The following is a 22,414-nucleotide window of genomic DNA, read 5'->3' as shown; positions in this document are numbered from 1 at the left end:
CTGTACTGCACACCCATCAGGGTCGGCAACAGAAATCTTGTGGACCCATACAGTGATATCTGTGGGGCCCCCTCAGATGAGATATATATATATATATATATATAAAAATATGTGTATTTATTTATTAAAGCGCAACAGAATTTGCGCTATATAAGAAACTGTTAAAATATATATATATATATATATATATATATATAAATATACTGTATATATATGTATATATATATATATATATTTATACAAATATATAAATATGTATATCTCTCTTTCCTCCCCCACACAGCATAGTCTGTGTCTCTCCAATGAATCCAAGCTGCATTCTCAGCCCCCCCAGCCCATCTTAAAGCCCTGTATCCCCTCACCAATCCACTCTTACCCCGGGGAGAGACTCACCTGTGCTGCACTCCCCATATCAAAACACCGCACAGCAGACCCTATCAGAAGAGGCCAATGCAAGGCACGGGAATCCTGGCCAGCAGAGATGCTCCCATGTCCCATAACTGCCTGCAACAGAGCAGAACCCAGAACAGCGGATGCACACTCGCTCCGCAGTCACTTTGTGTGAGAGGCTCTTGTCACTCTAAGGCTGTGCCCACACCGCCTACAGCTCGCTGCCCTATTTGGACAAGACGGCTCACATCCCTGTTGGGTACTTATCAGCATATACTTGGGGCCCCTCTGATCCTTGGGGCCCGGTACAGTTGTCCCCTTTGTACCCCCCTGTTGCCGGCCCTGACACCCATACTAAGCACATCAGAAAGCTATTCAATCAAAATCGCTCTTGAATAAAGTGACAGGTTAATGAATATTTTGTACAACATTTCACTGCTGCAATTGGCTGTAACCTGTGGCATACAAGTCATCTTGGTGCATGTTGCGGAATGTATGCAAAAAAGGAGAAGTATAGAGCTGATAGGAAATTGCACCCTATCTAATCAGCCAGACCCTGCTCAGCTATTATTACAAAGACAAGTGTATTTTTTATTATATAATCACACGCACATTTGTAAATCACCAATATAATATGACATTCGAGTCTGTATAACATTGTAACCACAATGCACATGATACACATAAGGAAAATACTGACTGTTCCAATAACAAATATAATTGTCAGACGCAGGTGTGGTTCAATAGATCTACAGTAAATAGGCAGTCAATAGGTCAACCCCATATGGTCGACATACAAAAGGTTGACAGGGTCAAAAGTAAAGTAAAAAGACGACATGCAAATGGTCGATACGAACAAAGTCGACACTTTATTGTTTGTTTTTGAGGTGCCATTTCATATGTTTCATCATATGTGACCCCAATTGGTGTACCATGTACCCTCACAAGGCTCACTTCGCTTGCCACTCTTCAGGCAAGGTGCCTCACTCCACTACCAGCGCTCATCACAGGTTACTGTTTCCACTCGTAGTCTATGTGGATGGTAAATGAAGGAAAAGTTGAACAAAAAACAACAACTTGTCGACCATTGTCATGTCGACCTTTTGAACCTGTCGACCTTAGACAGTCGACCTTTTATTTGGTGATTTTTGACCATGTTGATCCATTGCATTTCGACCATATGGGGTTGACTTATTGACTGTCTAACTAGACACTGTCAATCCAGTGTCTGGAACCTGGTACCCCACAGGAATATATTTAATCATATAGAGTATTTTATGTAACGTGTAACACACACCTCCATACAACACAACAATAGAAGCGCTAACTGAAAAGTACAGTACTTTACCATATGCTCCAACAATAAAATCTCCAAACAGTGAAACTTTCAAATGATTCATCGTATACAAGTACCCCTTTTTATTTCTATGAATTTAAATCTATTTTTCACAGTACAAGCCCCTAGCAGTCCATTTATATCCCTTTCAGAATGACAGAGCCGAGTCACACATGGGAATGTGTTCCAGGACGCATCCCGGGATTGACCCCTTTCAGACTGCACTTAGATCTGGGATCGACCCGGGACAGCCCCATTCACACCCCATTCACACCCCTGCAAATGCATATGTATGTCACAGTGACGGAACTAGCGAGCGGTGGGCCCAGGTGCGACAAAATGCTTTGCCCCCCCACCCCCCAAGTCCACCCCCTCACCCCTGGAGAGGATCTGGTGAGGGGGACTTTCTCAGGGCCAGAGAAATGGATGCCTAGCAACAGTGCCGTAACTAGACATTTTAGCACTGTGTGCAAGAAACGGCATCGGAGCCCCACCCATACATGTAAAACAGGGGCAGTACACGCCTTAGGCGCGCGCAAAAAATATAGGTGCGTGGCTACAAAATAATAATAATTCATATAACGGTGCACAGTAGTCTCCATTATTCAAATTATACCGCACAGTAGCACCACTACACCAGGTAGAGCCCCTTTTACACCTTATGGCGGACAGATTCCCCTTTTTACACATAACGGCAGACAGCGTCCCCTTTTTACACATTACGGCAGACAGCGTCCCCTTTTTACACATTACGGCAGACAGCGTCCCCTTTTTACACATTAAGGCAGACAGCGTCCCCTTTTTACACATTACGGCAGACAGCGTCCCCTTTTTACACATTAAGGCAGACAGCGTCCCCTTTTTACACATTACGGCAGACAGCGTCCCCCTTTTTACACATTAAGGCAGACAAGAAAGAAAGAAAGAAAGAATTGTACTTACTCTCTCCGCTGGCTCAGGCTCCTCTGTGCAGCTTCTGCAGAGATCCCGGGCAGGGAAGAAGGGGGGGAGGGAGGTGGAGGAGGAAGCCGCAGCAGCGCTGTGTGATTGGTAGAGGCGCTGCTGCTGCTGTTCCTCTGCTTCACCATAGGCTGTTCTCCGCCGCTGTGAATGCTGGGATGCGCGTCCCAGCATTCACAGCGGCGGAGGGCAGCCTATGGTGAAGCAGAGGGACAGCAGCAGCAGCGCCTCTACCAATTACACAGCGCTGTTTCGGCTCCCTCCTCCACCTCCCTCCTCCTCCTACTCCCCCGTGCCGCTGCGCTCTTCTCCTCTTCTCAGCAGGCGGCTGTGTTCTGTGGGCGGAGGTTGCCCGCAGCACACAGCGGCATGTAATGAGTCAGTTTGACTCATTACATGCTTTGGGCCCCTGCACAGTGGCGGGCCCCAGTGCAAGGCACTGCCTGCACTGGCGGTAGTTCCGCCCCTGGTATGTCATTAGAAATGGACATTTTTCTGGCCAGCCCCACTCTTTTTATGGTTGTTGTCATGCACCTTCAAGAACTGCTTCTTTAGAGTCTTCATTTTATTTACAACTTGCTGTTGTGTACGTATAATAACTCTTGCTTCAAGCAGCTTTGCAATATTTTTTATAAATGACTGCATTCTTCACTGTGCCTGTGATCTGTTTTTTAAACTCCTCCTCACCCCTTATGCTGAGCAGCTCTTTCACCTCTTGATCTGTCCAGATCGCCATGACTGCCTCCTCCGCTTCCTGGACACTTCCCCCGGCTCTGGATGATGACATCATCTTTTCTGAGCCTGGGGAAGCCAATGAGAGGCCTTTTAACAGTCCTGGGTACTGAATACCGGGTAGGGCCCATTTACACTACACTGCATCTCGGGACGATCCCGGATTCAACCCTGGTCGAGACCTGGGATGAAATTTGTTCCTGTACCCTTTCACACTGAGCAATTTCACGGATTGATGAGCATTCACATGCAATAACTCGGAAAATTTTTGTCAGTCTGAAAGGGGTATTAGTGTCCTCATTACAGTATCAGTAGTTACAATGTAATAGCTCCTGCTTAGCTAGATTTCTAGATTTCTGACACTGAGTAAATGACTCATCAGTGAGGTCAGGTTACACGGCCCATATGTAGCGCTGCCTGCAACTGGAGAGGACACCCTCTAGCAACCCAGGGAGCAAGCAGAGGCCAATGCAGCGCTCAACAGGTTGCTGAATTATGAAGAAACCAAGAATTGAAATTACTTTTGTTAGGAATAGGGGAAAATTGTTTTCAATGACTTAGGCTATTTGTGCTCCATTTGAAGCAAGAAACATGTACACTTAGCAGTAGATGTCAGACACAAATACTTTTATATTCAGTTTAAAATATATGCACTTATAGGAGCAGCTAAAGGAAAATACCACTAAGTGCCTGATTAGAGTCGGACGCAGTGACGATGATGGATGCAAGTTTCGATGGTGTGACCAATGGCGCACCAAGTACGATTGTCACATCTGAGGATGCTCAAAGTGGAGTCTCAGTCCGGATGTACGCCAGGTAAGGGTTTTTACATAAAAATACAGGCATAACTACAGTAAAAGAGGCAGACATGAACGCGGCTACATATGATTCAGTATCAGGCCCTAAGTATTTATACTATAGACAAAAATACAATGAGGATTTTTAAATGATTTATTATGCTTAACCAGTGGTGGAACTTGCGGTGGTGCAGGCTGTGCAGTGCACCAAGGCCCGCCGCAGTTAAAGGGCCCAATGCATACAGCATTACCAGCAGACTGTCATGTTCAAGCTGACTCATTATTGCACACCGGCGGCTGCCTCGCGACCTAGGTCACGCCGTGTCATGGACATAGTAGAGGAAGGAGGTGGTCCTGCTGGAGGAAAGAGGGGCCCCTTCTCTCCCTATTGGCTCCTTCTCCCTGATGTGGTTTTCCTGCTGTTGCCGCTGCTAGTCTACTGATGTCCCAGGCGCCCGCGGCGTGAAAAACAGAAGGGAGGAGAGGAGCCGTCCTGCCTACTGCTGCCTGAATGCACCCTGACTAGGAACCATGCTCTTGAGGAGATGATGCTTCAGCTGAGCCATCCTGTTGTAAAGGTAAAGACCGGGACCTCCAGGGGATAGGAAGGGGTCTTCTGCATTTCTTTGTCCTCCATCATATCCAGGCCCCTGCCAGCCAGCCAGCCCTCAGTGTCACTTCTGTCCTCACTGCAACTCCTTTCCAGTCTGATGTGAAGTGTGAATAAGCGGCACCACTGTGTGGCGTAACGTGATTGTGGGCAATACTGTGTGGTGTAATGTGAATTGTGAGCACCACTGTTTAATGTAACATGAATTAGGGGCACCACTGTGTGATGTAATGTGATTTTGGGCACTACTGTGTGGTGTAATGTGAATTGTGGGCGCTACTGTGTATGCGGGCAATATTGTATATGCGCACCAGCTAAGGCCTGCCAAGGTTAGTATATTATCAACTGGACACCTCCATAAGGGCAGGGAGCATTTTAGTGTTTTAAATTGGGCAGGGTGCATCACCCCGCTGAAACAACTTAGTGGGTACGCTATCTGTTTATATAATTAAAATTCATGGGGGGCCCAATGCATATTGTTGCAACTGGGCCCACCACTCGCTAGTTCCGCCAATGTGCATAATACCCTTTTTCTGTGCAGTGCCACATCACTGGGCTCCTTACCTAGCATCCTCCCTCCTGCCCCTCCTCACATTTGCTAAGTGATGCAATCTGATCACCACAAATATACTCTGACCTTGATTGTTTGCTCCTTGGGGCAAGCACCTTTTCCACATGTGTGTTCAGCTGCCTGTCAATGGGCCTGATTCAGAGATGTACGCTGATGCCAATGTGTACGAAGGACTGCGCAGAAATATGTCACACCCACTGGATGCTTCCCAAATCCAGGCGATTAAATGCAAAGAGGCAGCATTAGACAGAGATCAACATTATCAGAGTTCTAAGTAACCCCATGGACTCAGAATGGCTGCCAAAACGGAGACACCAGAGCCACTGTGCCTGTGTTTGGGATTGCATTCGCAGCCTGTGCCACTAAAATTGTCAGGACACGCCTACATTTATCCCACCACTTCCCCGCTATCCCCTGCCTGTCACTTACTCTGCAGAAAATACTTACTGTGACCAACGACGGTAATGTGACTTGATGCGTGCACAGTGCAATTCATACACATGCGCAGGCCACCGATAGTTGCCCAAATGTGAAAATATCGGGTTTGCGTCCATCTCTGAATCAGGGCCAATATACATATTATTTCCTGTTATTAGTTTTACTCCCTGTACCGTATTAGAATCCCTTTTTAAAAAGCACTATGCTTACGCCCCAATATAAATAAATTTCTACATGCATAGAGTACTAGCATTTGCATTTGGATACTGAATGGTAATTTCATGTAAACCACACAGTGAACTATGGTGGTCATTCCGAGTTGTTCGCTCGTTGCCGATTTTCGCTATGCTGCGATTTGTTGCTAAATGCGCATGAGCATGGTATGCAGTGCTCATGCTCTAAGTTATTTTACACAAAACTTAGTAGATTTGCTGGTGTTCGTGCGGCGCTTTTCAGTCGCACTGCTGATCGGTGAATGATTGACAGGAAAGGGGAGTTTCTGGGTGGTAACTGAGCGTTTTCCGGGAGTGTGCTAAAAAACGCAGGCATGTCAGGTGTGGCATCCCAGTCCTGAGGGATACCCCTTTTATGTAAACATAGGAAAGGGTTATAAGCTGTGGCTTGGCTGTGTCACTTGTGAACTTAATGAACTGTGACAGTCTGGGATTCTGCAGTTCCAGCCTGTGTGCTAGGCAACCGAGGCTGTGCACAATGGAAGCAATCAGGAGGGTGTTGAGACCCAGGAGAATCTGACTGTGCCTGAGAGGAGCGCAGGAAAAAGGAGAGAGGATTTATAGGCTGCAGAGGGGGATGTGACGTCAGACGCCAGTGGGATGTGTGCTGAGAAAGCCTGCATCTGCCGCGGTGTTACAGAGTGCCTGTGAGATTCAAGCAGTGATCAGTGTGGTTTGAAGTAAACATTCCACATGCTGTGATTTACTGCAGCTCAGACGGAGACAGCAATAGCTCTTGTGCACAGAGGAGAAGCAGCGCTGCACGGTGAGACAACGGAGTTCGTGTGTGGTGGCCCCCTGAGTAAACAGATCATCACTACAGTCATAGGACACGTGAGTCTGGCTAAGTTAGCCACTGAGTTCTGGAGTAGCCTAACGACTGGGACAGTCTCATACACTATACTAAACAGCTACGTCCGGGTGTAAAGACCCATAATTAGCCTCTGAAGAAGAGTGAAGTAATATAAAGGCCCCCTCTGCCCCTCCATAGACTACAAGGCTGGCAGACTATATAAGAGAGAGACTCTGATCACGAATGACTGAACACTGCCTTACAAGCTAAATCACTGCTATCTCAGTGAAACTGACATTAATTAGACATTGAGCATTTAGAAGTGATCCTTCACACTGCGGCACCACCTGGGAACAAATAGAAAATAAGATTTTAAACCTACCGGTAAATCTTTTTCTCGTAGTCCGTAGAGGATGCTGGGGACTCCGTAAGGACCATGGGGATAGACGGGCTCCGCATGAGACATGGGCACTTTAAAAAAGACTTTAGATCTGGGTGTGCACTGGCTCCTCCCTCTATGCCCCTCCTCCAGACCTCAGTTAGAGAAACTGTGCCCAGAGGAGACGGACAGTACTAGGGAAGGATTTTTGTTAATCCAAGGGCAAGATTCATACCAGCCACACCAATCACACCGTATAACTTGTGATAAACTAACCAGTTAACAGTATGAAACAACATAGCATCAGTTCAATCTGATGCAACTAAAACATAACCCTCATTTAAGCAATAACTATATACAAGTATTGCAGAAGTAGTCCGCACTTGGGACGGGCGCCCAGCATCCTCTACGGACTACGAGAAAAAGATTTACCAGTAGGTTTAAAATCTTATTTTCTCTTACATCCTAGAGGATGCTGGGGACTCTAAGGACCATGGGGATTATACCAAAGGTCCCAAACGGGCGGGAGAGTGCGGATGACTCTGCAGCACCGACTGAGCAAACAGGAGGTCCTCCTCAGCCAGGGTATCAAACTTATAGAACTTTGCAAAGGAGTTTGACCCCGACCAAGTAGTAGCTCGGCACAGCTGTAGTGCCGAGACCCCTCGGGCAGCCGCCCAAGAAGAGCCCACTTTCCTAGTGGAATGGGCCTTGACCGATTTTGGTAACGGCATTCCAGCCGTAGAATGCGCTTGCAGAATCGTGTTACAGATCCAGCGAGCAATAATCTGCTTTGAAGCAGGGGCACCAATCTTGTTGGTTGCATACAGGATAAACAGTGCTTCTGTTTCTCTGACTCTAGCCGCTCTGGCCACGTAAATTTTCAAAGCCCTGACCACATCAAGGGACTCGGAATCCTCCAAGTCACGCGTAGCCACAGGCACCACAATAGGTTGGTTCATATGAAAGGATGAAACCACTTTTGGCAGGAATTGAGGACGGGTCCGCAATTCTGCTCTATCCATATGGAAAACCAGATAGGGGCTTTTATGTGACAAAGCCGCCAATTCCGACACTCGCCTAGCCGAAGCCAAGGCTAATAACATGACCACCTTCCAAGTGAGATATTTTAACTCTACCGTTTGAAGTGGTTCAAACCAGTGTGACTTAAGGAAACTTAACACCACGTTAAGGTCCCAAGGCTCCACCGGAGGTACAAAAAGGAGGCTGAAAATGCAGCACTCCCTTCACAAAAGTCTGAACTTCTGGGAGAGAAGCCAATTTTTTTTGAAAGAAAATGGATAGGGACAAAATCTGAATTTTAATGGAGCCTAATTTTAGGCCTAAATTCACTCCAGTTTGTAGGAAGTGAAGGAAACGGCCCGGATGGAATTCTTCCTTAGGAGCATTCCTGCTCTCACACCAAGAAACATATTTTCGCCATATACGGTGATAATGTTTAGATGTCACGTTCTTCCTAGCCTTTATCAGCGTAGGAATGACCTCATCCGGAATGCCTTTTTCCGCTAGGATCCGGCGTTCAACCGCCATGCCGTCAAACGCAACCGTGGTAAGTCTTGGAACAGACATGGCCCCTGTTGCAACAGGTCCTGTCTTGGAGGAAGAGGCCACGGATCTTCTGTAAGCATTTCCTGCAGATCCGGATACCAGGTCCTTCGTGGCCAATCTGGAACAATGAGGATTGTTCTCACTCCTCTTTTTCTTATTATTTTCAACACCTTGGGTATGAGAGGAAGAGGAGGAAATACATAGACTGACTGGAACACCCACGGTGTCACTAGGGCGTCTACCGCTACTGCCTGAGGGTCTCTTGACCTGGCGCAATACCTCTGTAGCTTTTTGTTGAGGCGGGACGCCATCATCTCTATCTGTGGCAATCCCCACCGACTTGCAATCTGTGCGAAGACTTCCTGATGAAGTCCCCACTCTCCAGGATGTAGGTCGTGTCTGCTGAGGAAGTCTGCTTCCCAGTTGTCCACTCCCGGAATGAACACTGCTGACAGTGCGCTTACATGATTCTCCGCCCAGCGAAGAATTCTGGTGGCTTCAGCCATCGCCACTCTGCTCCTTCTGCCGCCTTGGCGGTTTACATGAGCTACTGCGGTGACGTCTGACTGGATCAGAACCGGTTGGTCGCGAAGTAAGGTCTCCGCTTAACGTAGGGCATTGTATATGGCCCTTAGTTCCAAGATGTTGATGTGAAGACAAGTCTCTTGACTTGACCAAAGAGCTTGGCAATTTCTTCCCTGTGTGACTGCTCCCCAACCTCGGAGGCTCGCGTCCGTGGTCACCAGGATCCAGTCCTGAATGCCGAATCTGCGGCCCTCTAGAAGGTGAGCACTCTGAAGCCACCACATGAGATATACCCTGGCCCTGGGGGATAGGGTGATCAACTGATGAATCTGTAGATGTGACCCGGACCACTTGTCCAGTGTCCCATTGGAAAGTCCTCGCATGGAACCTGCCGAAGGGAATGGCCTCGTATGATGCCACCATCTTTCCCAGGACTCGAGAGCAGTGATGCACTGACACCTGTCTTGGTTTCAACAGGTTCCTGACCAGAGTCATGAGTACCTGGGCCTTCTGTATCTTGAAGGTAAACCCATTTCTGGTCCGTATCCAGAATCATACCCAAGAAGGGCAGACGAGTCATAGGAACCAACTGTGACTTCAGGATATTGAGAATCCAGCCGTGTTGCTGTGACACCTTCAGCGAAAGTGACACGCTGTTCAACAACTGCTCTTATGATCTCGCCCTTATTAGGAGATCGTCCAAGTATGGGATAATTGTGACTCCTTGCTTGCGTAGGAGCACCATCATTTCGGCCAATTACCCTGAAATTGGTAATGACAATACTGTACCGCAATTCTCAGGTACGCCTGATGGGGTGGATAAATGGGAACATGAAGGTATGCAGCCTTTATGTCTAGACACACCATAAAATTTCCCCATTCCATGCTGGCGATGATCGCTCTGAGCGATTCCATTTTTAATTTGAATCTTTTCAAGTATAGGTTCAGAGATTTTAATTTTAAATAGCTCTGACCGAACCGTCCGGTTTCGGGACTACAGCCAAGGTTGAGTAATATCCCCTTCCTTGTTGCAGGAGGGGAACCTTGAGCACCACCTGTTGGAGATACAATGTGTGAATTGTATTTAATATTATCTCCCTTTCTGGGGGAGAAGCCGGTAGGTCCGATAAGTAAAACCGGCGAGGAGGCACCTCTTCGAATTCCAGCTCGTAACCCTGAGAACCAATTTTTATTGCCCAGGGATCCACCTGTGAGTGAACTCAGATGTGGCTGAAGAGTCGAAGACGTGCTCCCACTGGGGCGGACTCCCTTAGCGGAGCCCCAGCGTCATGTGGTGGATTTAGTAGAGGCCGGGGAGAACTTCTGTTCCTGGGAACTAGCTGTGCCCTGTGCCCTTACCTCTGGTACTTTCTTGTTTTTCTGCGACCTAAAGCACTGCATTTGATAATGTCGTTCTTTCTTAGGCTGTGAGGGAATATAAGGCAAAAGATCAGAATTACCAGCTATAGCTGTGGAGACCAGGTCCGAGAGCCCTTCTCCACATAATTCCTCAGCCTTGTAAGGTAAAACCCCCATATGCCTCTTTTAGTCGGCATCACCTGTCCATTGCATGTTCCACAGGACACGTCTAGCAGAAATCGACATAGCATTGACTCTAGAACCCAGTAGACCAATGTCTCTTTGGGCACGTCTTATATATAAGACAGCATCTTTTATATATATATATACACATATATATATATCCTAAGGTCAATAACATGGTATCCTTATCTAGGGTGTCAATCTCCGCTGATAAGGTATCTGTCCACGCTACTACAGCTCTATAAACCCATGCCGACACAATCGCCGGTCTGAGTAGTGTACCAGAATGTGTGTAAATGGACTTCAAAGTACTTTTACTGCATGCTATCTGCAGGATCCCTGAGGATAGCTGTTAAGTCAGCGCTACCTTTTGGGTAAACGTGTCAATGCCTTGTACACCCTAGGGGAAGATTCCCATCGTATCCTGGCCCTAGTAGGGAAAGGATACTCCCTGAGAATTCTTTTTAGGAAGCTGCAGTTTCTTGTCTGGAGATTCCCGCTCTTTTTCTTCATGAGAGGAGGGAAATTTACCTCAGCTTTCTTCCCCTTAAACATGTGTACCCTCGTGTCAGGGACAGATGAGTCATCAGTGATATGCAAAACATCTTTTATTACAATAATCATATACTGAATACTTTTCTACCAGTTTTGGCTGTAACTTTGCATTATCGTAGTCGACACTGGAGTCAGACTCCGTGTCGGTATCAGTGTCTATTATTTTGGATAGTGGGCGTTTTGAGACTCTGAAGGTCCCTGCGACATAGGGACAGACATGGGTAGATTCCCTGTCTGTTCTCTAATCTTTTGTGCAATAAATTTACCTGAGCACTTAATTCCACATATCCAGTCAGGGGTCGGCGTTGTCGACGGAGACACCACACACACACATTTGCTCCATCTCCTTCTTAGGAGAGCCTTTTACTTCAGACATGTCGACACACGCGTACCGACACACCACACACTCAGGGAACCCTCTTATCTGAAGACAGTTCCCCCACAAGGCCCTTTGGAGAGAAAGAGAGAGTATGCCAGCACACACCCGAGCGCTATATGACCCAGGAAAAAAACACAGTAATTTAATGTTTTACCCAGTAGCGCTGTTATATATTATCTGCGCCAAATTATGTGCCCCCCCCTCTTCTTTAAAACCCTCTTTTCTACCGTGGTATAAGCAGGGGAGAGACCGGGGAGCTTCCTCTCAGCGGTGCTGTGGAGAAAAAAATGGCGCTGGTGAGTGCTGAGGGAGAAGCTCCGCCCCCTCGACGGCAGGCTTCTGTCCCGCTCAAATATACTGTACACTGGTGGGGGCTCTTTATATATACAGTGGTCAGGGCTGTTTCTAGCCAATTTGGCTCCCAGTGCGAGATTTAAAAATGCGCCCCCCCATGACATAAAAAAATGTGCCCCCCCACACACCTAGATTAAAAAAAAAAAAACTTGTGCGCGCACCCGACAAGGGGGCGTGGTCTCATCTAAATGGGCGTGGCCTCATTTAAATGGGCATGGCCTCGTCTGAAAAGACTACCTCACAATCCAGTTTTTGACTCTGCTCCAACAGATCACGACCACCACAGGAAAAAAAATTTCTACCATATTAAGCCCCACACAGTAATGCCCCCCTGCACCATATTATGCCACACACCGCAATGCCCTTGATACATTAAATCCCCACACTACGGCAGGCAAGAGTCCCCATTTCACACATTACGGCAGGTGTCCCCATTTTACACATTGAGAGAGAGAGAGAATACTTACAGAGGCGATTACCGCTCTTCGGCCCGCCTCAGCAGTCGCTCCTCGCGCCGGCCTTTCCCTCTTCCTAACTTGGATCCCCCTCTGTACTCCGAATGGGGGGGGGGGGGGAGTTTCGCGGAGTGACGGGGTTGCGTTGTGACGTAACGACGCAACCGCGTCATTTTGTGAAACTCCGCCCCCCGAGCGGGTTACTCTGGGAGAAATAGGAGGGGGAAGCAGGGAGCCACAGTTAGTGCCGCGGCGGGGGCCCAGTGCGGTTGCACTGCTCGCCTGCCCCAAGAAACGGCCCTGACAGTGGTTAGCTGTATATATCCTATTTTGCCAGAAAAGAGGTTTACATGCTGCCCAGGGCGCCCCCCCCCCCCCCCTACGCCCTGCACCCTTACAGTGACTGCCATGTGTGAGGTGTGTGGGAGCAATGGCGCACAGTTGCACTGCTGTGCGTTACCTCAGTGAAGATCATGAAGTCTTCTGCCGCCTCTGAAGTCTTCTTTTCTTCTCATACTCACCCGGCTTCTATCTTCCGGCTCTGCGAGGGGGACGGCAGCGCGGCTCCGGGACGAACTCCAGGGTGAGACCTGTGTTCTGACTCCCTCTGGAGCTAATGGTGTCCAGTAGCCTAAGAAGCAGAGCCTTGAAACTCACAGAAGTAGGTCTGCTTCTCTCCCCTCAGTCCCTCGATGCAGGGAGTCTGTTGCCAGCAGTGCTCCCTGAACATAAAAAACCTAACAAATATACTTTCTGACAGGAAACTCAGGAGAGCTCCCTGAAATGCACCCAGTCTCCTCTGGGCACAGTAGTAAACTGAGGTATGGAGGAGGGGCATAGAGGGAGGAGCCAGTGCACACCCAGATCTAAAGTCTTTCTTAAAGTGCCCATGTCTCCTGCGGAGCCCGTCTATCCCCATGGTCCTTACAGAGTCCCCAGCATCCTCTAGGACGTAAGAGAAATTAACAAGACTATATCCCTCATACAGAGAGGAAATCCAGCAGACTTCCAGTTTGGGATCTCCACTTTAAATAGTGATCTGTTGGGGCTCCTGCTAGATACAGCAATTGGTGACATTTCCACTATATTTGCCAGTCCCTACATATTATATGGAAATCAAGCTTTATCAAAGGATTGTAATCCTAAAATCCTATGCACAGGTATAAAATCAACATTTGGACACTATTCAGGTTATGTGTGTTCAGGTACCCGATGCTAATGTTTATACAGTAATTAAGCATAGTTGTGATAATCGATTAGTGTCTTGTTTGAAGTCTATTGTTGAAAGGTGTTAAAATCACTTAACAGGCTTGATAAAGGGTCACAGAGTTGGGCCCTGCCTAAAGGTCCAATAATCTGAGTCACTCAAGTAATAACCCTAGAGTGGTTGTGCCTATTACTGATTTATGCAGATAATGGTTAGTAAGTTATATAAAGTTGTCATTACGGTGAAAGAAAGACAGTATCAGGCAACAAGTAATCATTTGCAAAGTTTGTGCTTAAAGTTGTCATTGTTGTGATCCCATGTATTATACTGAGTACCTACTGTGCTAGTGTACAGACTATATCGCATGCACTGATTCTTGAAATAAATACACCTGCATTATTAATGAACGTTGTTTTTTTCATATTCAAAAGTGTGTTACTCATACCTTCAGACCTCACCGCGAAGAGAATAGGAGTATCATCGTGAAGCTGAGTTCTGGTAAGCACATTGCCATAAGGGGCTAACGTGAGGGTACCACAAGTTGAATTTGGCGTCCTACGAACAGGATTACGAACGGGGAAAAGAACATGTCCGTGACAGACCAAAACAAAGAGATACCGGCAACGCCACAGCCGGGTACGTCAGGAACAAGAATAACCACAGCACCAACAATGGCCAATGTGAATCCTATTACACTCCCATATTACTTTGGAGCACCATGGCTTCCTACATACTCAGGGGATAAGAATAAGAAAGACTCAAGTTCATGGACAGTATTCAAGAACAAGTTACAATCTATGTTTAGGCTCTATCCTCTGGCTAACCAACAACAAGTGAAAATATTGATCGGCCAACTAAAAGACTCAGCCCTAAGAGAGGTATTATCGTGGCCGGACACCGAGAAAACAGATGTAGACCAAATATTCCAGCATTTAGCAACAATATTCGACACAAGCACGGTGGCAGAATTAAAATCTGACTTCTATGCCAGAAAGCAACACTCCGGGGAGTCACTACGAGGTTTTGCCCTGAGCTTACAAGAGGCGCTGAAGAAAATACAAGAGATGGACCCTTCGGAAGTCAAAGAGAAGGATGAGACGCTAATCAACCAGTTCATGGAAGGCGCAAGCGGAGAAGGAAACGGCGCCCAACTGCGATTACTGAGGATCCAACGCCCTAGAGATTCGTTTCTAGATTTCAAGGAGGCTGCTATTAAAGTGATTGGCCTACCCTGGCTCAATAAAGCTCCCTTCCAAGAGATGCCAGGTTACCAAGGGAAGAAGGATAATAAAGTCCTCCAAAAGCCGACGCAAGAGGCCCCTGAATCAAAACGAGCAGTTGTACAGACGGGACAGAATTCCCAAGTTGATTCAGTGAATGACCTGAAAGGTCAAATAGAATAATTAACCGTAGGGATGGATACCATGAGTCGGAAGCTACAGAGGTTAAGGAGACGGGCGCCTCCAGAAAGGAATGAGTCCAATTGGAGGGCAGGCCGGAGGGAAGGATGAAACGATTGGTGGGAACCCCCTCCAGGGAGAGGTAGAAGAGATATCGACCAATTTGACTCATTAGGCCGACCTATATGCCGAAGATGTAACCGAAGTGGCCACATAGAACGGAATTGCCGGCTGTCGGAGCCGTTAAACGACAACTCCCCGAGGCCAGGGACCACCCCTCGGGGAGAATCAACCCTGTAGGTCCAACCCCAGAAGATTGGTGTCCCAAATACGTGGGCCGGTGCCCTGTCATCACCATTTGGATTAATGGAACCCCTGTACTAGCCATGCTCGACACAGGCTCACAAGTGACCACCATCCAGGCAGGGGCATACTACCAGCATTGGGGCACGATGGACATGATCCCTCCTCCCCCATCATGGCTGAGGTTGATGGCCAGCAATGGGTTTGATATCCAGTGCAGGGGCTACTGCGAACTACACGTCAAGATTGGACAAGCCGAGCTGATTAATCAAGGGTGCCTGATCACTGATGTGGATGATCCGTCTATTCCTCCTATAATTGTGGGGATGAATATACTTCAAAGTTGCCCAACCGAGCTAATCTCAGCCTTAAAGACAGAACTTATCGCAGCACCATCCGATACACAGAGGGCCCTCAGCGTGACGATAAGAACCCTACAGGGGCAGGTGTTGACTGACCTTCAGCAGATTCAACTGGGAGCTGGGTGCAAAGATCGGCGACAAGATCAAGGAGGAAGAAACAGGTCGCGATGGGACCTTCCGAGAGAGCCAGGCCGACGCCTCACCGACCTATTTGACTCACTGGGACGACCGATATGTCGACGATGCAGACGAAGTGGGCACATTGAATGGAACTGTCGACAGCCTTCAAGAAGAGCGGAGAGAGTAGGACCGCCCAGGAAAAGACAGCCAAGGGATACTGGTACAAATACAGTAGTGCAGAACCAGGTTAGCGTGTGCGGAATATTATCTGATGGTGATGTTCAGCAAGCCAGCGCACGAGGAATTGCAGGCAAAGTCATGTGGTTCAGTGTATCACATGGCTATGGTTTTATAAAGCGAGTGGACACTAAACAAAGAGTATACGTGCACTATGATGGAATTCAGAAGACCAACCCGAAAGAGTGCTTCCGGAGCCTGAGAAGCAACGACATGGTCGAGTTTGAATTGGCGAATGGGAAGAAAGGCATCAAAGCCATTAACGTGACTGGTCCCAGTGGTGTTCCAGTAAAAGGCAACAAGTATGCGACAGATCGCGATCAACATTGGTGCTATCCACGTTATGGAGGTCCTCCACACAACTGTCAGAGAAACGGCCAATACTGCAAAGGTGAAGAGAGGATGAGAGCAGTCAAAAGTGCCACTGATAGAAGGAACGCTGTCCCTCCACAGCCTGAAGAGAGAGGTGTGGGCGAAAATCCCATGTCATATCTGTACCCAGAGAGGTATGGCCCTGCTAACGAGTGTAGTACCATAAGTGGTGACGAGAAGTCAATGGTTGTTCATCGTAACCAGCTAAAGAAATACTTGTCTAGTTATCAAGAGATGGTGGAACCACAGTTCACAGAGGCGGAGAGGTCGAGTACACCTGAGTCCCCGTGCAATAGCGATCCTACTGCTGAAATGTTGAATGTGTTTCGGCCAGTGTGGGGGCTGTTACACCCTACGATCAGGTCTGAAACTGTACCCTGTCCTATGTCTGACATTGGTAATGATAATGTGGTAGATGTCTGTCCCCTTGTACCGAATGTGCCTGTTCCTGATGTAACTGAGTCAACTGATCAAAGTGAGGTAATTGGCCCATCAGAAGAGAGACGGTCGACCCGCTGTACGCGGGGCCAACTGCCAGCCCGATACAGATATTTGTGTACTTTTATTCATTAACTTTTGTCAGGTCTCTGTGTTATAAGACGTGAGGACACGCCTCATTTCAGTGGGGAAATTTGTGGCATCCCAGTCCTGAGGGATACCCCTTTTATGTAAACATAGGAAAGGGTTACAAGCTGTGGCTTGGCTGTGTCACTTGTGAACTTAATGAACTGTGACAGTCTGGGATTCTGCAATTGCAGCCTGGGTGCTAGGCAACCGAGGCTGTGCACAACGCAAGCAATCCGGAGGGTGTTGAGACCCAGGAGAATCTGACTGTGCCTGAGAGGAGCGCAGGAAAAAGGAGAGAGGATTTATAGGCTGCAGAGGGGGATGTGACGTCAGACGCCAGTGGGATGTGTTCTGAGAAAGCCTGCATCTGCCGCGGTGTTACAGAGTGCCTGTGAGATTCAAGCAGTGATCAGCGTGGTTTGAAGTAAACATTCCACATGCTGTGATTTACTGCAGCTCAGGCGGAGACAGCAATAGCTCTTGTGCACAGAGGAGAAGCAGCGCTGCACGGTGAGACAATGGAGTTCGTGTGTGGTGGCCCCCTGAGTAAACAGATCATCACTACAGTCATAGGATACGTGAGTCTGGCTAAGTTAGCCACTGATTTCTGGAGTAGCCTAACGACTGGGACAGTGTCATACACTATACTAAACAGCTGCGTCCGGGTGTAAAGACCCATAATTAGCCTCTGAAGAAGAGTGAAGTAATATAAAGGCCCCCTCTGCCCCTCCATAGACTACAAGGCTGGCAGACTATATAAGAGAGAGACTCTGGTCACGAATGACTGAACACTGCCTTACAAGCTAAATCACTGCTATCTCAGTGAAACTGACATTGATTAGACATTGAGTATTTAGAAGTGATCCTTCACACTGCGGCACCACCTGGGAACAAATAGAAATTAACAAGACTATATCCCTCATACAGAGAGGAAATCCAGTAGACTTCCAGTTTGGGATCTCCACTTTAAATAGTGATCTGTTGGGGCTCCTGCTAGATACAGCAATTGGTGACATTTCCACTATATTTGCCAGTCCCTACATATTATATGGAAATCAAGCTTTATCAAAGGATTGCAATCCTAAAATCCTGTGCACAGGTATAAAATCAACATTTGGATACTATTCAGGTTATGTGTGTTCGGGTACCCGATGCTAATGTTTATACGGTAATTAAGCATAGTTGTGATAATCGATTAGTGTCTTGTTTGAAGTCTATTGTTGAAAGGTGTTAAAATCACTTAACAGGCTTGATAAAGGGTCACAGAGTTGGGCCCTGCCTAAAGGTCCAATAATCTGAGTCACTCAAGTAATAACCCTAGAGTGGTTGTGCCTATTACTGATTTATGCAGATAATGGTTAGTAAGTTATATAAAGTTGTCATTACGGTGAAAGAAAGACAGTATCAGGCAACAAGTAATCATATGCAAAGTTTGTACTTAAAGTTGTCATTGTTGTGATCCCATGTATTATACTGAGTACCTACTGTGCTAGAGTACAAACTATATCGCATGCACTGATTCTTGAAATAAATACACCTGCATTATTAATGAACGTTGTTTTTTTCATATTCAAAAATGTGTTACTCATACCTTCAGACCTCACCGCGAAGAGAATAGGCATATCATCGTGAAGCTGAGTTCTGGTAAGCACATTGGCCCTCATTCCGAGTTGTTCGCTCGCAAGCTGCTTTTAGCAGCATTGCACACGCTAAGCCGCCGCCTACTGGGAGTGAATCTTAGCTTATCAAAATTGCGAACGAAAGATTAGCAGAATTGCGAATAGACACTTCTTAGCAGTTTCTGAGTAGCTCCACACTTACTCGGCATCTGCGATCAGTTCAGTCAGTTTCGTTCCTGGTTTGACGTCACAAACACACCCAGCGTTCGCCCAGACACTCCCCCGTTTCTTCAGACACTCCCGCGTTTTTCCCAGAAACGGTAGCGTTTTTTTACACACTCCCATAAAACGGCCAGTTTCCGCCCAGAAACACCCACTTCCTGTCAATCACATTACGATCACCAGAACGAAGAAAAAACCTCGCAATGCCGTGAGTAAAATACCTAACTGCATAGCAAATTTACTTGGCGCTGTCGCACTGCGGACATTGCGCATGCGCATTAGCGACTAATCGCTCCGTTGCGAAAAAAAATTAACGAGCGAACAACTCGGAATGACCACCATTGCCATAAGGGGCTAACCTGAGGGTACCACACAGGTAAAAACGCGGGAGTGCCTGGAGAAACGGGGGAGTGGCTGGCCGAATGCAGGGCGTGTTTGTGACGTCAAACCAGGAACTAAACGGACTGAGGTGATCGCAGTCTAGGAGTTGGTCCGGAGCTACTCAGAAACTGCAGGGAATTATTTAGTAGCAGTTCTGCTAATCTTTCATTCGCTATTCTGCTAAGCTAAGATACACTCCCAGAGGGCGGCGGCCTAGCGTTTGCAATGCTGCTAAAAGCAGCTAGCGAGCGAACAACTCAGAATGACCACCTATACAAGGGTATGCTGTGCCTGTGTGTCTATGCTATCTTCTGCACGTGTCAGTGGAATATCTTCAGAGGGAGGGGGCCACATAAAATTTGCACACTGGCTCCTTCCTGTCATAAACCATCTCTGACAAATACAGTATGCTCACCATGGGCATTTTCCTGGTAATTTGCACATGCGCAGTAGAGAAGTTCCTGAGAACAAGACACGGACGCCATGTTCCTAGAGACCTGTGCGTGTGCAGTCTACTGCACCACCAGGAAAAAGGGGCCACATGGAACCTGCACATAAGCATATGCAGAGTTTTTATTAGTAATCTTTGACAGTCATCGATCCTTTTAAAACTTAATTGCTGTAGTATTTCTAATATATGCTGTGAACTGCATATTATTATCTTAATGTGACTGCATTGTAAAATAGATATGACTGGGTTATGAATAATGACTTGCTAGTGTAAGAGTTGTGTAACATAACGTTAGACCAAATAAAACTGTGAATGCCAAGACGCGGCACATTGCCACCACATCACCTGACTTGCTGTAATCCCCACCAAGGTCACAGAATGCAGGACAGTGGTATATTAGTGTAATACAGGCACAGATAATTAGTATTTTATGCTGTTGGTTTATTAAGTTTTCCTATACTAAACAGCTGCAAAACAAATGAAGATAAATTATTATATTGGCTTAAATACCAGAGGAGCGATGTTTTAATAGGTATATTTATTTAGCATTTATCTACAATTAGAATTGTTAGCTTTGGCTTCCCACTAAAGGGACAATAGCAGTGAAATGAGCACTGCGGCAGGATGGCAGAACTGTCGTCCTGTATCAAGCTGTATGCCACTGTTGCCATAGCAGCAAACATGAGCCAGCTTTGCATTGTCATTCAAGTATATAACATCTTCACCTTGTCAGGAAGAATTGCATAATCTACTAAAAGAGGAAGAAAAACTTTCCTATTGGCAAGCGCTCTAGCAACAAAATATTGACTTTACAAAATGAATCATTAAAAGTACAACAACAAAAAAAACACAGTGTTTTTTATTTTCTATTCTTTCTTCAATCCACAAACAGAACACTGCTTAAATAACCTCTGGGTAGCTAACTACATATTACTAATAATTAAATATGTGTTAAAAGAATGCATTTGCATATATGACATTTTATTTTATTTTTTTCATTTGCATGTTATTTATTACATTTTTGCATGTAAACATAAAAAGATAAACAAACACATAATTAAAAAAATAGCATTCATTAGAAAGGCATGTCATTACATAAGGGAGAATTATCACATGATACATTATAGACGACACATATTGGGCGGGATGTACTACTGTACATCGCCGCCCATCGCCACGATGCTGATCGCATATGTACTAACATATGCGATCAACATTGCGGAGGACAGCTCTTCCGATAAGAGCTGTCCTCCGCGATGCGCAGCGGCAGCCTGACTTCCGGGATTCGGCCCCAGAAGTCAGTCTGCGCATGCGCGGGGTGACGGGGGTGGCCGCAGGGCATGCTGGGAGGGATCCGGTCGGATCCTTCACACAGCACCGCGGAGAGAAGCCCATAGGCTTCTATGGACGTACGCCAGCTGACGTACCCCGCCGCGGCGCTGTCCTGCCGGCCAGGGGTTAGTACATCAGGAAAATGCTGTAAACAGGGAGTTTACCGCATTTTCCGCTTAGTACATCCCGCCCATTGAAAGATATAGAAATCCCATAAGTGAACATAGCTTGTCATTTACACCAAATGCGGCCAAACTTGGATTCAGCATTCCAGCCAGGTAAACATATTTTTCATGACCAATGTTGGCATTACCCAGGGAAATCCACTTAGCATATGGAAATAAGCAGGGCCCTTAGAAATCATCCACAGGTAGGTTTACAGACTTTAGCAAGTATACAAATATTGAGGAAATGTCTAGTATATTTGTCTAAAGAGCCTCATCTACAAACCCCAAGGAGTAAATAACAGGGGTCAATATGGATGTGGTATGGCTGACCGGCGGTCAGCATACCGACGCCAGGATCCCGGCAGCAGAATCCTGGCGGGGGCGAGTGCAGCAAGCACCTTGAGGGCTCGGGCATCATGCTGCGGGCTCGGTGGTGACCCGCGGTCGCCACGAGTTCTATTCCCACTCTATGGGGGAGATTCACATGTTTGAAAAGTCAGTTGGGAGTCTGTTTTTTCCTATCTAATAGGAAAAAACAGACACCCAACCGACTTTTCAAACATTTGAATTCCACCCTATGGGTATCGTGGACATCCACGAGTGGGAATAGTCCCTGTTGGTCGGCTTGCCGACCGTCGGGATAGTGAGGGGGCAGGATTTTGGGGGAGGTCATGTGACCGTAGGTCTCCTGACCGCCGGTCACATGAATACATCCCGTCAATATAGCCAAAGAGACTCCCACAGACAAAATAGTTCCTAACATCACTGTCGGACTGGGGCATAAAGGGGCCCACCGGGAAAATGCAGTAAATGGGGCCCATGTTTAGGGGTGTGGCCACTCTTCAGAAAGGCTTGGCTAACCATTAGAGAGTGCTGGGCTGGGCCCCTTGATATAGTTATATAGTAAATACTGCTAGTGCATGCATGATAATGTTCCAGATTAATAACAGAAATGCACTATAGAAAATAAACCATAGTCATGTGCAGTATAAGGTGCCATGGGGGTAATTCCAAGTTGATCGCAGCAGGAAAATTTTTTAGCAGTTGGGGAAAACC

The 22,414-nt window shown here is 46.9% G+C and overlaps 1 protein-coding gene across 1 annotated transcript in view; it reads right to left on the bottom strand.

Annotated features, from left to right (window-relative positions):
- KBTBD11 (kelch repeat and BTB domain containing 11) overlaps positions 1-22,414 on the bottom strand; it is an 85,150-nt gene that overhangs the window by 11,175 nt on the left and 51,561 nt on the right. The window lies entirely within an intron of this gene.

Source organism: Pseudophryne corroboree, chromosome 4, assembly GCF_028390025.1.
Source record: "Pseudophryne corroboree isolate aPseCor3 chromosome 4, aPseCor3.hap2, whole genome shotgun sequence".
NCBI classification, from domain to species: Eukaryota; Metazoa; Chordata; class Amphibia; order Anura; family Myobatrachidae; genus Pseudophryne; species Pseudophryne corroboree.
Note: the sequence above shows the minus strand (reverse complement) of the source record. Positions and strands in the feature narration are given on the sequence as shown.